We start from the raw sequence: 18,867 nt of genomic DNA on the forward strand, positions 1-18,867 counted from the left end.
AAAAAGCACATGAAAAAATGCTCAGTATAATTAGCCATAAAATAAATGTAATTTAAAGCTATGATTAGATATTTCCAGATACCCGTTAGAATGTCCAGAATTAATGGACTAACTATAAATTATTGATAAGGATGTGAAGCATCTGGAATCCTCATTCCTTGCTGGAGGGAGTGCAAGAGAATACACCCAGCTTGCCAAACTGTTATACAGTTTCTAATATAGGTAAAAGCATGACTACCCTATTGTAAAGGAAAAATGCTGGAATCCCCTCCTAATAATAACATGATTAAGTAACTATAAAAAAAAAAAGCACTTGGCTAAACCTCGGCCTTATGCAAACTTTGTAACTTCTATCTTATAAAAGTAGAACTGCCAAATAGCATGGATAAGCAAATTTTGTAGCCCTTACCTCATACAAGCCTTGTAACCATTTTTTTTCTTCTGTAACCACCAACTTCCTCATAATAAAGCATATAAAAAACAGCATATTATTAACCCCATTTGCTCACAATTTGGAGGTGAGACCCCTCTGAGCCTGTACTGTTTTGCAGTACTCTCCTGTGACTCTCGGTTTGTTTTCTGGTCCTGTTTACTGTAACACTATGGCACAGCAATTCTACTCCTAGATACTTACAGATGAAAAATAGTTGTATATATTTTGGAAAGGACTTCTTCAATGATATTAATAGAATTTTCATTCATAATTTCTCAATAAACCAGAAAAATCTCAAATATATACAAATATGAGAATGTATAAACAATGGTGGTACATTTACCCAATGAAGTTTACACAGTACACTAAATATATAAATAATCTATTGCTACATTCAATGATTTGAATGAATCTTATGGATACATCAGTGCAAAAAGGAACATAAAAGAGCAAATGCTTAATAATTCCATTCATATGAAGTTTAAATATCAGAAAAACTCATTGAAGTTATTAAAAAAACAGAATATTGGGGACCTTTATAGTTGAGTATTGAAAGAGAATGACAAAGAAGTTTTCTTAAGTCATGAAAAGGTTTTTATATTTTGACTGGGTTTCTGGCTACACAGGAGTATATGTAGGTAAAATGTATCCTGTTGTACATATAAAATTAGAAATAAGTTTTGTATGTATGTTGTTCTTAAATTTGAACTATGCTTTGATGAAAAATATGGGCTAGCCTTTATATAAAAGAACTAGCAGTGAACACTGAAATATCTTAAATTGATGAAGATAAATGTAATAGCTATCACGATTCCCATTTAAATGTCATATGACCAAAAGTTTCAAAGCCTTCCTAAACACTCTTTTAAACATCCAAGAATATACAAAAAAAATAATGAAAATTTGCAATCCCCAAAACTGAGATTATTCAACAATGAATTTCAAGAGCTAGAGGAAATTTTCATCAGCTCAAAGTCTATTACACTGAATTGATAAAAATCAATGAGTGGTTTATTAAAGATTCCATATTCTAAAATAGTATACTCAAAAACATCTAAAAAGAGCTAAAAACAGAAATACCATTCGAACCAGCAATACCACTATTAGGCATCTTCCCAAAAGAGCAAAAGATACTCTATAATAAAGACACCTGCACCCGAATGTTAATGGCAGCACAATTCACTATTGCAAGGATGTGGAAACAACCCAAGTGCTCGTTGATTCATGAGTGGATTATTAAAATTTGGTATATGTATACAATGAAATATTACTCAATTATAAGAAACAACAGTGACCTAGCACCTCTTATATTTTCCTGGATTGAGCTTGAGCCCATTATCTGAAGTGAGCTAGCACAGTTTGGAAGGATAGGCTCCACATGTACTCGTCATCAAATTGGCATTGACTGATTAACGCTATGGTGCCCACTCGTTAATAATATTCTCCAGGGATTAGGAGGTTGGGGGGCATAAATTCACAACTAATGGATGTGGTGACCATTATAGAGGGAAAGGGCATGCCTCTAATCCTCACTTGGGCGAGGCAAAGACATAAAATGTAACCAAAATGTTTGAACCCTCATAATATCCTGAAATTTAAAAAAAAGAAAAATCACTATTTTCTCCTTAGCCCTATCCATTTGGTTCAAAAATTCAAGGATCTTTGCTAATAGAATATTGGATACTCATAAAGGAAAAATTAACTCATTGGTGTCAGACTTCTTCTACTATTAGCAAATATTTTTAAGGCATATAGGCTATAAACTATATTTTAATTTTAGCCAAATTGCTATTTATATGGAATGGCAATAAAAATGGAATTTAAAATAAGTAAATCCTCATAAATGTGACATTCACTAATTCACTTTGAAAAATTATTTTATAAGATATGCCAACAAATTGTTAGATGTGTCACAATGAGGAAATCAGAAGAAACTTTTAATAAGAAGGACTAGTGGTGTACTATTTTAGTAAATGGGCTAAGTGGAGAGTTAGGTCTAACAAAACATTTATAAATTATGTTAAAAATTCAAAGGCTATCTAAAATAGCCTTTAAGTACTAGAGTTTTAGGGTCAAGTCCCAATTTTAAAATAAATATTTAGTTTATAAATAATACAATATAATAAGATGGAGTAGGTGTCTAAGTGTGTGCACATGCACATTGCTACAGACTACGTGACAGGCGGCTAATAAACTGAGGAGGCAAACATCAGATTTCAGCATTCCTAAAGCAACTGAAATCTATGGGAAAGGGAACCAAGGAAAATGAAACAATAAATAAATAGGAAAATACATATGGATAAAATGGAGTTTACCAAGGAATGCAAGGTTGGCTTAGCATTTAACGTTAACATAAATTATTAACAGAATAAAAAATGAAATCATTTTATAATCCTCTTAGATGTAGAAAAATACTTTAGAAAATGAGCTTCTACCCTTCATAAAAACTCTCAGGAAACTAGAAAATAAAAGAGATATCCACAAACTGGTAACAGGCATCTATAAAATCCAACAACTAATATAATACTTAATGGTGAACTATTGAATGCTTCCCTCCTACTATGGGAAGCAAGGCAATCCTACTCCCTAGTATTTGCTCAAGAAAAATAAAAAGTCAGGTCTACAAAAGTTTATGAGCATTAATATTTATGAGAACATTATTTATAATAGTTAAAAACTAGAAACCACTCAAATATCCATCAATGGGCAAATGGATAAAGAAATCATGGTATACTCATCAAATAGCATGCTATCCATCAATTAAAAGCAATTAACTACTGATAACAACATGGATAGATCTAAAAAATTTGCTAAAGAAACCAGGTACAAAAAATATATATTGTATTTCAGATGACATTCTGAGATGGTTAAAGCTAATGCATAGTAACAGAAAGCATTTCAATGATTCCCTAGTGACAAGGATGAGAGGGAAATTGATTGCAAAATGGCCATTACAAATTTTCTTGTATGATGGAAATGTTATATACCTTGATTCTGGAAGTGATTGCATGAAGTAATACATTTGTCGAAACAAATCCAGCTCTACACTAAAAACGTGTCCCTTATATTGAAAAGTAAATTATACCTTAATAAAGTGAACTAATAAATAGAAATACAAAATTTGTTCCTCTTGCAATTTTCTGAACTCAAATATAATAACTAGGTTTGTTTTACCTTGATATTGTTATCTCCATAAGAGACAGAAACAGCAATACTCATTGTCTTGTAGTTCCTGGAAAGATCTTCAAGTCATTCAGAAGCAGGCTCTGTTCATTTCTGTAAGTAATTAGTGGGTATCTACAATCTGCCTGGGTCCACAAAGGGGTTAAAGGACAAAAGTATGCACAGGACACGGTGTCAGCAGAAGCTCAGGACACTAGGACATTCAACAAGTAATTTAACCTCAACAAATTGCATTTTCTCATAATGCAAACTAGGGATAGTAATGCCAATTTCACAATGATTCTTTAGGGATGAAAGTAGGTAAAGTACTTAATGAAAAGAGCCTAGAAAAATAAAGCATGCTCAATAAAAATTGCAGTTTCAAAAATTTCTAGAAAATTAAAAGTGAATATAATAAAGTCCATACGGCAAAAGAAAGAATACACTTGCATTCTTAAAAGATAGAATAGTTTGAAAATAATGATATAAAATATATGACAAGAAACACTGACTCAGATAAATGGGCAGACTCTGAAACTTCCAAAGAACGATTATTATCATGCTATGTAAACTTATAGAGAGTCAGAAAGGTAGAAATTTCCTAATTCATTTTACCAAAGTGGTGACCTTGACATTAAAACTTGATTAAGATAACTTACAAAAGAGTGAACTATAGAATGCATCCATGTTTAAACATAGATTTATTTATTCTAAATAAATTATTAGCAATTCAATCCCAACAGTGTATTAAAATAATATATCATGATGAGTGAAAGTTTATTCCAGGAATGCAAGGACAGTTTAACATTAGGAAATCCATTAATGCTTTTCTTAGCATTAATAATTCAAAGAAGGAAAAAAAAAACTTATAATCACCTTTAGGGATTCTAAAAAACCAAATGATAAAATTTAACTTCCATTTTGATCTTTAAAAGCTTTTATTGAATTAGAAATTGAAGATTATAGGAACTACTTTCAATGATATCACTTTAGTCCTAGAAGACCTGAGATAATCAAATTTCCAGAATGAAGAGTATTTCATTACAACATCTCGGTATATGATACATTTTTATTAAAAAAAATAATTAGCTTTTGTGCCAGATATTGCTTATTAGAAAGAGGAATTTTAAATGGTCCAAAATATGAGTGACATGAGAGTAAATTTAACAAAATTCATATAGAAGTTGTGAAGAAAACTGAAAATCTTCATTTATATGTCAAAAATAAAACTGGGAAAAAAGAAAAATAATATTATAAGGCTTATTTTTTCCAAATTAATTATTCATCCTGATATTCTCATTATTTATCATGTACTACACGCTAATTTCTAGCATTGTGTGTGTTTTAAACACTTCTTTTGGTTCTCCACTAGGAAACATCTTCAAAACCAAGCACATATTTCTCCCTTCCCAGATATTTCATTAAAGACTCAATTTTTCTGTCCTTTGGTTTTCTACAGCTCTTACCCCAGACATCTCAATTTGTTGTTGTTGTTTGTTTGATTTCTTTGTTGACAACCATTTTACATGCCTGTTACTCTCTGTTAACAAAGATTGTTAACTGAGGCTAGAACATAGTAGATACAGGTATTTAATATTTATTTGCTGATTAAGGACTAACCACATGAATTTACGTCAAAAATTTATGGAGTATTGTTGGTAGGCATAGTTTTCCACTTAAATTTTTTATGGAAAGATTTAAAGTACAAAGCAAATTACATTAGATACAGTCAACATTAAACGTGTAGATTTCTTACACAGAATTGTTGAGTGATCGCCAGATTTAAAATGTATTAGTCTCAACTGCATATAAAGCCTGAACACAAATGCCAACCCATGGTCCAGTTTCTCCTTAATTGGAATTACACAGATCCTTTAATTTTATTTCTATTCATAACATCTCTTTCTCCCAATACTTATATTATAAATTATTGTACAGTTCTGATTTCTATGACAGCTAAGCCACCAATACACCTAAAACTCAATATATCCACTGATTCTGAAAATTAAAATTGCCTCTAAAATTAGCCTTGGCCCCCCTCTAAGTTCACTTAGAAAACATGGTAGACAACTTCTTACATGTCTGTTTCTCTCCCTGAGTGATTTCTCTGACACCGGCAGGAGGTGCGGGGCAGGAAATTCTTGGAAAAGTGAGAATAAATATTCTTGGACATTTTAAACACCATGCATGTCAAAACTTCAACCAGTTTTTCAAGATAACTTCCTAGGACCAAATGAGTCTGTACTCTATTGACCTGCACATGCTTACAAAGAAAACATAATGTTTATTTTTTCCCAAGAGATCAAGGATCCAAAGGTGTCTGATAATATCCAGACAAGATCCTTCAGAGTTGAAAAACTGTATCAGAGCTTAGGAGCATAAAAGGAGAAGTTGGGGTCTACAGTTAAAATATGAGACAGATTAGAAGGAAAAAAATGAGGAAAAAAAATCAATTCATCTTTGAATTGTAAAGGGGGCACTTAGAAACAAAACAGAACATGAAAAGAAACAATTTCCAACAACATGCAGCTGAAAAAATCTAGGAACCTCATCGTGCTGTAGTCTAACAACCTATATCCTCTTTTGTGTCACATCGTTTCTTCTCATTCATTTTATTTTGAGGAAATAGGAATTCCACAGGCCTAGGAACCCTAATTCCATATGGTTTTTTGCCTCAAAGGTTTTAAAATATCTTTTAAATAATTTTAATTAAATAAAAATATATATGCTGTATATTATGAAAAACTTAAAAAGAAGCAAAACAAAAACATAAACTTATTTTCATTCCAGAGATGATTACATACATATTTAACAAAAATAGGCACAAATTCAACAATATTCCATAGCCATTTTCATTCTAATATATCCATCTAGCGTAAAGAGTATCAGTGTTAATATAATTTAAATGAATAGATCCTAAAAATATATCATAATTTACTGAATCAATCTTTTGTTTTGGAACTATTTTCAAGGTCTTTTATATTCTAAGCAGTGAAGCAATAGAATGCTAAATTCATTTTTAAAGCAGACTTAAATAAGCAAAAGATAATATCAAAACACATGGGTTACAGGTAGCAAGCAATCTTTCCTCTACTGTGATGGGTGGGTTTAAACTTTCTTTTGACTGGAAGGGGCAGAGTGGAAGGAGTATATAGGAGCCTTGTGCAAAGCTTCAGAGCACAAACAGGATAAGGAGGTTTCCTGGAGAAAATTTGTGGCTGCAGCTGACTAGCCAGAATACAGGAACCTGAATTGGGGGAGGAAAGAATCCACACTGGGTTAGTGGAAGAGGTAGATGGCAACTAGCAGCACAGAGCACAGTGTGTGGAGACCTAAGCACAATGACAAGAATGTCTGTAGGGTGGGAGGGAGAAAATTCTTCAAATGGGAGATTGGTTACATACAAGAAGATTTATCAGATAAGTGAACATATTGAAAAGAATGGAAGCCAGGTTTCTCATCTTCAGAAGAATGAATTATACATATGGAAAGCAAGAAAACTATGATGAAACCTGTGATGTTGGATTAGTATCAAAGACATATGACTGCATACATGCAGTTTTCAATAGATGGATAGATATATGGATATCTCCGACCACCAAGAGGGCCTAAAAGCAGTAAGACTCTCATTTTATTGAGTATATCCACTATCTAGAACTAGGTTGCTAAATATCAATCTCTACCAAGTGGAACTAGAGTTCCTTAAAACATATGGGTAATTATAAGGCTGGGGCAGAGAAGAGACAGATGAGGTTAGAATATCTTATGACAGAAAGTAAACAAGTTTCTAGAGAATAGCAAGGACATGTTCCAAAGAATACAAATTCCACATCCAATAATGACCAACTTGCTTCTGTAAGACTGACCTTTCCACAGGAAACAACTATATTGTGGAAAAAATAAGAAAAACAACCTGAAGCCACTGAAGAATGACCAAAAGCATAAAGATAATTGGAAGACAGTTGATATTTAAGGAAGAGAATGGCCCTGTGTGAGTATCTTGATATTTTATTCACTGTGTTTAGAATGCAATTCAAAATTACTTGAATACAAAAATAAACAAAAAACAGGAAAATGTGATACATAATTAAGAAAAAAAGGCAATCAATGCAAACTAATTTTGAAGCTGATTTTGACCCAGATCAGATGAAATTATTCAGTCTGATGAACAGAGTCTTAGGAGTCTGTGGGACAATATGATGGGAACTTACATACATAAAATCAAAATCACAGAAGGATAAGAGACCTTTTATATGTATATACATATATATACACACATTTTATAGTATATAATATATTAAGACATATTAAATTGTATATAATGTTTGAAGTTATATACTTTATATATAAAATCTCCAAAATATGGCTGAAAATTTCAGACAGAAAAAAAACAGTGACTATCTTCCAAAATTTGGTGATGAATATCCACTTACAGATTCCAAAGGTTCAATGAAGCCTACAAAGAATCACAAACAAATGCACCTGAAATCAAGATTCAAATCTGAATATAGCCAGTGAAAAGTGATACATGACATACAAAGAAAACAGCTGAAATAACTGTTGACATCTTTTCAAACAATACAGCCAGACAAAAGTGAAACAATATTTTTAAGTGTTAAGGAAAAAGAAAGTATCAACCCCAAATCCCATATCCCTTGAAACATTTTCAGTAATAAAGCAGAAATAAAAGCTTTAATATTTAAAAAAAATCAATATAATTTTTTATCAGCAAGACTATAGTATAAAAATATGAAAAAAAAACAACCCTGCTAAATGGTACTATCAGGTTGTAACAGAGGGCCTGAAGAAAAAAATAGATTTTCTATCTCTTTAAATCTTCCCCTACCCTTTTTGGGAGCTGCAGCCTTGCCTGAATCCCTGAAGCAAGTTAAGTCCTTTGTTAAAAGAGATAACTCCATCCCAGGCAGTACTAGCCCCCTAGGTGGGCAGCTGGCAGAGTTCACATGCTATATCTTTGGCAGAGATAGGAGGATTAGAATAGTTAACCACAATAGCCTAGAACTAAGGGACCCCCTCTTTAAAAGCTCTGTATTTCTGCTTATGTTCAGGAAATTTGCAATTTGAAACAAGAAGTTCTACCATTTTTCCTCCTTCGCTGGCAAAGTCATAAAAAATTCTCTTTCCTTCTCCCCAAACCACTTGTTCTTCTAATGCAGCCTCGAGCACAAGTGCTGAGTTTTTGGTAACAAGGTTGAAGAGAAACAATATTATTTGGTAACTAGAAGCTTCAGGAAAGAATAGGTGGGAAATATAAAAGACAACTTTTCTTCTTATTTTCATTAAAATATGTATGACTGTTTACAAATCATTTACCATTATCTTTTGAGATTCGTAAAGTATTATTACATCACATTTCATATGATTTAATATGAAAATTAAGTCATAAAGGCCATGGGTAGGGACAAATGAACCTATAAATTTAAAAGTTTCTTGTACTTTTTTGTGAAGTAGCACATTATTAGACTTGAGTGAATTGTGGAAAGTTAAAGATGTATATTATAATCCCTAGATCAGTGGTGCTCTAAGTTTAGCATACATAGGAATCATCTAGGGAACTTATGAACACAAAGATTGCTGGGCCCTCCTCCCAGAGTTTGTGATTCTGTATGTCTGACATGGAGTCCAAAATGTGCATTTCTCAAAACATCCCGGGTGATGCTGATGCTGCTAGTCAGGAGATCACATTTTGAAAACCATTGCCTTGGAATAACTGTTAAACAATAATGCAAAGTGGGCTATCTTTAAAGCCAGTAGATAAATTAAAATTGAATTAAATTTATTTTCAATTAATCCAAAAGAAAGAAGGATAAAATACAGGCGCAAACAGAAAACAAAATACTAAATCATATACTTAAATCCAACTGTACTAATATTATATTATACTCCAATGAAATGAATACTTTAAAGATAAATTTACAAGAATAGATTTTTATAATGCAAAATGTAATTAATGCTACCTATAAGAGAAGTACTGTAAATATAAACACACAGATAGACTGAAAAAAATAAACTGAAAAATAAATACCATAAATGACTATATCCACATCAAATAAAGTAGACTTTAACACAAACAGATGATAACAGAAATAAAAACATTTTATAATGGTTATGGAACAAATTCACTAGAAATAAATGAAAGTCACAAATGTGTACATAATTAAAAACAGAGCTTCAAAATACAATAATATAATAATAATATATGATGCAAAATATAATAGAGTAAAAAGGAGAAATAGACAATTCTGTTATAAAATCATAGCTAGACATTTTAATACATCTGTCAGCAATTAATATAACTACAAATCAGAAAAAATGTAATTGATCTATATAGCCCTACTATGATGATCATTGATCTAGTTGATATTTATAGACTACTAAAAGTAACAATTTAAAATAAAAATTATTTTCAAATATGCATGCAATGTTCACCAAAGACAGACTATATGCTAGTCCACAGAAAAATGTCTCAATACATTTTAAAAGTATTAAAATTATACAGAGAATTTTCTATGACCACAATGACCTGAAATAGGAAATCAAAAAACATATCTAGGAAAAAAAGAAATCCTAAACATTTGAAAAATTAACAAAACACAGTGCTAAATAATCCATCGGCCAAAGAAGAAATCACAAGTGAAATTTAAAAATACTTCCACTGAAACAAAAATAAAAACAGAACATCTCAAAATTCGTACGATGCAGCCATCAAAAAGATTAAGAAGAAATTTATAGCTTTAAATGCTTATGTCAAGAAAAAAAGGGTCTAGAATCAACAAACTAAGTTTCTATCTTAAACCTAAAAGTTGAAAAAGGTAAACAAAAGTGTAGCTGATTCTTTAAAAAAGTTTGTCAAAATATTTTCATGCCAAAATGTTTCATCACTTTTCTTTTTACTTTTTTTGTAAGTTATACACACTAAAGCCGTCCTGAGTAATTGCCCATTTCATTAATCATAAATATTGTTTTAAATTTTTCAAATGAAGAATAAAGACTTTTGATATGATTAATTTTATTACCTTGGTTACTTAACATATTGATATATTGAATTTTATCTTTTTTAAAGAAATGTTTAGGAATACTAACCTTTGGTCTCTCCACTTGGCTATGAGCTCCTTATTGATCCTGACATCTTCAAAAGTGATATATGAGGTTATCAAAAATATGTAGAACTGAACTGAGCTCATAAAATGTAGGGTGGATTCAATAAAAGATATGTAGAATAATTTAGAAATATACTGAAAATAAATTTTGAATATAAATCTATGTACATAATTTCAAGATTTTTACCAGTGTCATGCATCACTTAAAATTAAAATCTCAGACCTTTTATAGTTAGAGAAAATATATTTTAAAATATAGGCATGCCACTAGAACTATATTTATTGTACCTTTTTCTCTGAATCTTCCAAACATTAAGCCTACAGAATTTAAATTTGGAGATCCTATAAGTTCTTAGTGATGAAAATACTTTGAGAATGTTAAAAATATGAGTAAACCTGTTTGGAAGAAGGTGTGAATTATTATGATCATAGGCACAGGCTCGTCTCGGCGGAGTCAAATAATAGTAGAACATTGGAGGAAAAACAACTTAATTGAGAAATTTTCTACTTAAAAGTAACGCTTTTAGTCTTTCTACAATTTGTGATTCAAATATGTAAAATTAAAAATAATTGTCTGTTATATAATGCTAACAGTTAAGCATTGGTTTGGGTGAGGCTATCTTTTTATCTTTAAAAAAATTGCAGGTATGAAAAAGATTCTTACATAATATGCTATTTTTCGCATTCTAAAGAAGGGAGTAACAAAGTCCTTTATGAAAAAAAGGGCTGAAGAAGAGAGTACACAGGAGAGGATGAAAGAGGAAAGAAGTGATCTTACACATACTTACACTCAGCACTAGCTGTGAGGCTCTGTCCTTAAACTTGCTCTCTGGCGGCATCCATGTCTTTCTGAAGGCAAGGGTTTTGATGCAAGGGCAGGGATAAGCTTGCCAACCAACTGGTGTTTGTTGGAAAGGCAAAGAGAAGGTATTTCAGAGTAAAAGAGAAAACTGAACACTTTTCTTATCTTTAAGCTCAAGATTTTAAAGGTCTGTACCTGTGTTGTTAGGACAACACTTGTTCTTGCTGTGTTAAGAGTTAAGACTATACAAAATTGTCCAGTATGTTTGCCAGTTCTGTGCTGAGAAACAAGCTATTTTCACTTTGGAACTTATTAATGACTTCTAAAAGGTGTTTGAACTCATATACATAATTATAAAGCCACATAATTTGTATTGCTGAGGTTTAAAAGAATCAAAGAAAGAAAATTATCTCAAGCTGAAAGCTTAACTACCATGTTTCAACCTGGAAGTACGTTTAAATCAGAAGCTCTAATGGATATTTGACAATTATGTTAGGAACAAAGTTGCTTTAACTCAGGAGGGTACCTACTAAATGAAAGAAAGCACAGCTAATTGCATGGTAATTGCTTTATATACAATAGATGAAGCATGGCGTTAGTCGATATGGGTGATGACATATGGGTCATGATGCTTTGGCTCACGTTAGCACTGCAACTGGCAAGCAGGACTCAATTAATTGTCACATTTCCATACAAATGGTATCATCTATGGCATTTAATAAGCTTTTTCTTTTTATTCTATTTTATAAGTTGTTTACCTCCTGCAAATGATATATCAGGTGGGGATAGCCACTTGAAAATAAATGCTAAGAAATATTCTGGAAAATACTGTTTTTCACTCAAGTCAACATTTAAGGAGATTAACTCTAATCTACTCTACTTACAAGTATCCTATGATGATAAAGTGGATGGTTCATGTTGTTCCATTCTAATTCTCCCTCTTTTGGTGAACTTCACAAATTTTATTGATCAATGGAAACTTTCCAATGAGTTATTTCAAAAGGGTACAGATTAGTGTCCTATGGTGGGCTTCAAATGCCTCATTCTGTGGTGCTATCTCTGAAAAGACAAGGTACAATAAAAGTTATAACTGTTCTAAATATATACTTTAATAAATGTTAAAAAATTGAATTGCCCTTTGGAAAGTATCTGCAGAGTTCCCAAGACACTTTCACAAATGTGATATTATTTCTCACAACAAAACTATGAGGCAAGTAAGAAAAGGATTATTATCTCTGTGTTATAGAGATGGTTGAAACTCAAAAATTGGTAACTTGCCTTGCCCAGAGTCATAAGACCTGAAGATAAGTGCAAATAGGATCACAATACACATCCTTTAGATACTGATTCAAAAACATTTCCCTTCTACAATTCTGAATTAATTTCTTAATTGTGCTTTACAGTTTCAGAAAAGGAAGAGAAAAACAAGGGCAAACTAATATTTGTTGCATTAGACACTATGCCAAGCTGGTTACAGGAGTTCCTCGCTTTTTTTTCATCATATCCCTTTGAGAAACTAATTTAGAAAGCACATTTAATATTAGACCAAACAACTCATTATTTCTTCTTAAATGTTATAATTTCATAGGCTGAGTTTACTATAGAAATTGCAGAAACCTTTTCCTTTGTTTACCAGTTTCAAAATAATGAGTTGATTCTTTTGCAACTTTCAGAGGTAACCAATAGATATTTTCTTGCATTTGGGGCCTTTCTTTTTTAAGTGTTACTGTGAACTCATGGATTTAAATTTCACTTACATACCTTTATGGTTAGTATCCCAAATGAGCACTGAGGAGTGCTCGCTTCTATTGTACTTGGTTTCATGTCTCTATAATGGATAGAGTTAGGAAATATGTTTCATGTGTATATATTTATTTGTTTTTCTGTTACTAGCTTTTTATGTTTAAAATAAAATATCATGAGTTCATACCGATGTTTCTAAAAATTAACTTCAGGACTACAAAGAAATTACCTAATATCTTATCTTCTATTTTCCATCTCTTTATCTTTTCTTCAATGCTGAAAATTTTTGTTCTTAATAATATCATCATGCTTTACTCATTTGCTGAACCACATAATACACACAGAAAAATTTCAGGATAATAATACTTGAAGAATATAATTTCCAAAAATATTTTAAGGTTTTTTCATTTAATTTTGGTAGTTATTTCTTCCATCAGATATAGCCCAGAAGGATACAGATAAAAATTATGATGTTTCAAAATCAGTTGGAATAATAATTTCTGTGTGGCTGTGGCATCAACTCAGTAACAATTTAGGTTCACATGCTCATTTTGTTTTATATTTTAGCAATTGTTTTTTCATTACTTTGCTCCATAATTACCTAAAAATATTATGTAGTTCCAAAGTCAAATCTACAAAACAAGATATATTCAGAAAAGTCTGGCTCGCACTCTATTCCATTCTTCTCCCCAACCCCTAAAGCTAAGCATTTTTAAAACTTTATGGTTGATTTTTAAATTTTTAAAATTATAAGATGATAGATGAGTGTTAGATAAATGGATGGATAGGTAGATATTGATGCCATTTATCTTTCTTAGATAAGCAGTACCATTGTATATACCCTTTTCTCTAATTTATATATCCTTGGTAGCATTTCTCACTAATTTTTATAGCAACCCATTTTCCATTGCATTTATGTATTATAACTAATTCAACTAGGCCCCTATTAATAAACATTTGGAATTATGCCAATATTTTGCTCTTAGAGATAATACTGCAATGAATCATTCATAGAAAATATTTTTCTGTACTTTTTCTAGTATAATCTTTGGAATAAATTCTTAAAAGTAAATTGTTGGGCCAAAGAGTAAAAGAATGTATAATTTTTCTACATATTGTCACATCCCTCTACAGGTGATTTTGTTTTGTTTTTTTCACATGCCCACCAGAAATGAGTAAGAGTGCCTATTTTATGTAATCCAGCCAATATTAAGTGTTATCCAAATTTTTAATTTTTGACAATCTTGTTGGTAAGTGTTATGGTAGTATTTTGTATTTCACTTTCATTAGTAAAGTGGGGCATTGATTAAAGGGCTTTTCATTTCTTTTTTATTGCATTTCCTATTCATATCTTTAGCCCATTTTTTATAGAGTTATTGATCTTTTTCATTATGTTTTTATTTCTTTGCATATTTTTTAAACTATCTTTTTTGAGACAGAGTCTCACTCTGTCACCCAGACTAGAATACAGTGGCATCATCGTAATTCACTGCAACCTCGAACTACTGGTTTCAAGCCATCTTTCTGCCTCAGCCTCTGGAGTAGCTGGTATTACAGGTGCACGCCACCAAGCCTGGCTAATTTTTCTATTTTTTGTAGAGACGAGGTATTGCTATGTTGCTCAGGCTGATCTCAAACTCCTGGGCTCAAGCAATCCTTCCACCTCAGCCCCCCAAAGTGCTGGGGTTACAGGCATAAGCCACCACACCTGGCTTATACCATTTTTTATTGTGATAAACACATAACATAAAATTTTTCATCTTAACCATTTTTAGTGCTCAATATTGTTAAATATATTCACACTTTTGTGAGACACCTTCAGAGCATTTTATCTAGCATATCTGGACTCTATATCCATTAAATAACAACTTCCTTTTTTCCCTCCCCTTAGTCCCTAATAATCACTACTACTGCTATACTACTTTTTATTTCTTCAAATTTGAGTACTGTAGATACCTCATCTAAGTGGAATCATACAGTATGCATCTTCGGGTGACTGGCTTATTTCACATAACATGATTTCCTTACGGTTCATCCATGTTGTAGCATATTGCAAGATTTCCTTCCCTAATTTTAAGGCTGACTAACGTTTCATTGTATCTATTTATCACATTTTGTTTATCCATTTATCCATCATTGGACATTTGGTTTGCTTCTTCAACTTCTTGGCTGCTGCGAATAGTACTGCTTTGAACATAGGATTGCAAATATCTCTTTGAGACCCTGGTTTTTATTCTTTTGGATATACATGCACAAGAGGTATTGCTGAATCATTTAGTAGTTCTATTTGTAAAGTTTTAACAAACTTCCATACTGTCTGTCACACCATGTGCAACATTTTACAGTCCAACAATGCAAAAAAAGTTCCAATTTCTTCACATCCTTACCAACACTTGGTATTTTCTTATTTTATATTTTTTTATAGTAGCCATCCTAATAGATGTGAGGTGATAATTCACTGTGGGTTATTATTTTGTTTTCTTTGTGTTTTTGGTTTTGGGGTAGGGGATTGCTGTTTGTTTGTTTTTGAGATAGATCTTTCTCTGTTGCCTCGGCTAGAGTGCAGTGGCATCATCATAACTCACTGCAACCTCCAACTCCTGGGCTCAAGGGATCCTTCTGCCTCAGCCTCCCAAGTAGCTGGGACGACAGGTGTGCCTGTGCCACCACACCCAGCTAATTTTTCTATTTTTGTAGGGACAGTGTCTCACTCTTGGTCAAACTGGTCTTGAACTCCTGACCTCAAGTGATCCTCACAAAGTACTAGGATTACAGACATGAGCCACTGCACTTGGCCTTCATTGTGGTTTTGATTTGCATTTATCTGATGATTAATGATGTTGAGTAGCTTTACATATGCTTGTTATCCATTTGTATATCATCTTAAGAAATTTCTAAGGCCTTTCCCCGTTTTTAATTGTTTTTTTTTTAATATTTTTGTTGTTGAATTATCAGAGTTCTTTATATTATACATTGTGGATATTAACCCCTTAATAAGATGTATGGCTTACAAATATTTTCTCCCATTCCATAGGTTGCCCTTTCACTTTATTTACTGTGTACTTTTATTCACAAACGTTTTTAAGTTTGTTGTATACCAATTTGTCTATTTTTTTTTCTTTTGTTTCCAGTGTATTTTCTGTCATATCTAAAAAATCATTTCCAAGTTCAAAGCCATAAATATTTTCCTCTATGTTTCCTTCTAGGGATTTTATGACTTTTGATCTTACATTTAGGTCTTTTGAATTAATTTTTATATATGATATAAAATAAGGTCCAACTTCACTATTTTGCATATAGATATGCAATTTTCCCAACACCATTTGTTGAAAAGATTGTCCTATCTCCATTGAGTGGTCTAATCAGGCGAAGTGTGTCATAAAATTGGTGCAGTGAACAAGGTCTAGTCTGATAGAACTGTGGATTCCCACTGAAGCAGTAAGGGCAATGTCTTCCAGTACAGAGACGCCAGCCTAGGGGTGAAGTGTCTGGAAATGCAGCTAGATGAAGTTAGTGGGACATAGATCACTCCCTCCCCCAGAAATATGAGTGAGGTGGCTGCATGCATTAAGGCAGAGAGAAAGATATATGGAAACCAGAAACCATGATGCATGTTCCTCTGATCATTGGGCATTTGTGTGATTGATCATTCTTGGGGCTGGAGAGCTCAGAAAATGGGTAATCAGATGGTACCTAATGTATTTAAGGTATTTACGGGGGAACCAAAATGCTCAATGTTGGCCTCCACGGAAAGGGAGACTCGTGATCTAAGGGAAAATTATGGACAAAAGTCAGGGAAGTCTCAAGCAGTCTGGTTGGTGAGCTTGGCTACCATCGTTCTCTGTGGGCAACTAGCAGTGACCCAAATAGAGGATGGGCAATGTCATGCCTGGAAAGTTGGTGGATGGTGGGATCCTGAATGTGGGCATGCTGGGTGTGCCCCTTGATATCACTCCTGTGAATGAGATGCACTATTAGGCCAACAGCCTAAAGGTGTACAGCAGGCTTACTAGGAACCTTCCAGAATGTGTAACTGACTCGGGGGTTTATGTGCTTTATGACATCTTTGCTATAACACATAGGAGTTGGTGCCCATGCAAAAATGACAAGAAACCAATCTCTGACCAAGAAAGATACTGCTTTCTCCTCTGCTGCTATCTTATCAAACCAGAAGACATCCTTCAACTACCTCTGGAGGGTTGTTTTAGACAACAGAGTATTTACAGACTTTCTTTTAGCGCAACTGGCAAGAGTGTGTGCAATTGCCAATATCTCTTCCTGTACCTGGAGAAATACCTTTGGCAGTGTAGCGATACAAATAAATGATATTTGGAAGCAAGTTCATCTGTTTCAAAAGATCCCTTTTTGACCTCTTTAGCAACTTGTTGCCTGAATTGCTCATATGCAGGGCTTAGGTCACTGCTCCAGGAAGGCTTGGTCATCCTACTTTTAGTTTTCCTGGGTCTAGTAAAAGTATTCTGGCGCTGGCTCAACAGTGTTGCACTGGGATTGTGTCAAGCAAGGTAATACATTTGTCTGACAAGACAAACCTCTGCCCTCAGACATGAGAAGGTTTGCAGGAAGCTTTGCTAAGTGGGCCGTCTGGGTAGGAAAGTGGACTGAAGAACATTTCTCTTGGTGCCATTTAACTGACCTAGTTCTCCCCTGTTTCTCACTTATAGTTCTCAATAATAACTATGAAATGTACTGGGAATGCAACATGTTCAGGTAAGAAGGGATTGGCTAGAACAGCCCAGCCTCTGTTCTAGTCCCTGCTAGAAATACTATATTCTTCAATGTTTTAGCCAACTAAAACATTGGTCATGTGGCCATCCAAGGTCTAAATCTTAGGGTAGGCTGCTTTTTGGGGTCCTCGGCTGTGGTACAAATGGGGCACACAGAGACAGGACTCCATCAACTTTAAGCAGTGTTCCTGAACCTTCTTAGGGGACTGGCTCATTATAAATCCTGATGTTCTGTTGTCTTCTTGCTACGTATCTCTATCTAAGTAATAAACCTGCTTCATGTAACTTGTGTGTGTGTGAGTGTTCTGTCTCACTGGACTCAGGCACGTAGTAAAAGTGCAGCCTGAGAGGCACTGTGCTGAAGTGGTAACCAGTGTACAACGAAACTGTTACATGATTACTATTACAATGACATAAAACGTCTTCATGTTATAATGTTCTATTTTGAACTGATAACAACTTTAATCAATATAAAAAAACTAATTCTTTGTAACTCCACCCCCCATTTTGAGGGTATCAATGTCACAAATTATGTCTTCATATATGTTATGCTCATTGGCACAGATGTATATGTTTTTTTTAATTTTTTGCCATTTAAATTCTACGTATCAAATTTATCGTAATGCAGGTACCATATTTGTTTACGTATTTACCTTTACTGAAGAACTTTATATTTTCATTTGTTCTCATGTTCCCCTCTAGTGTCCTTTCATTTCAACTTTAAGGACTCCCGTTAGCATTTCTTGTACAGTAGGTCTAGTGGTGATGAACTCCCTCACCTTTTGTTTATACGAGAAAGTCTTAATTTCCCCTTCATGTTTGAAGGAGTTTTTCCAAGTACTATTGGCCGACAGATTTTTT

The sequence above is a fragment of the Microcebus murinus genome, chromosome 10 (genome assembly GCF_040939455.1).
Source record: "Microcebus murinus isolate Inina chromosome 10, M.murinus_Inina_mat1.0, whole genome shotgun sequence".
NCBI lineage: Eukaryota > Metazoa > Chordata > Mammalia > Primates > Cheirogaleidae > Microcebus > Microcebus murinus.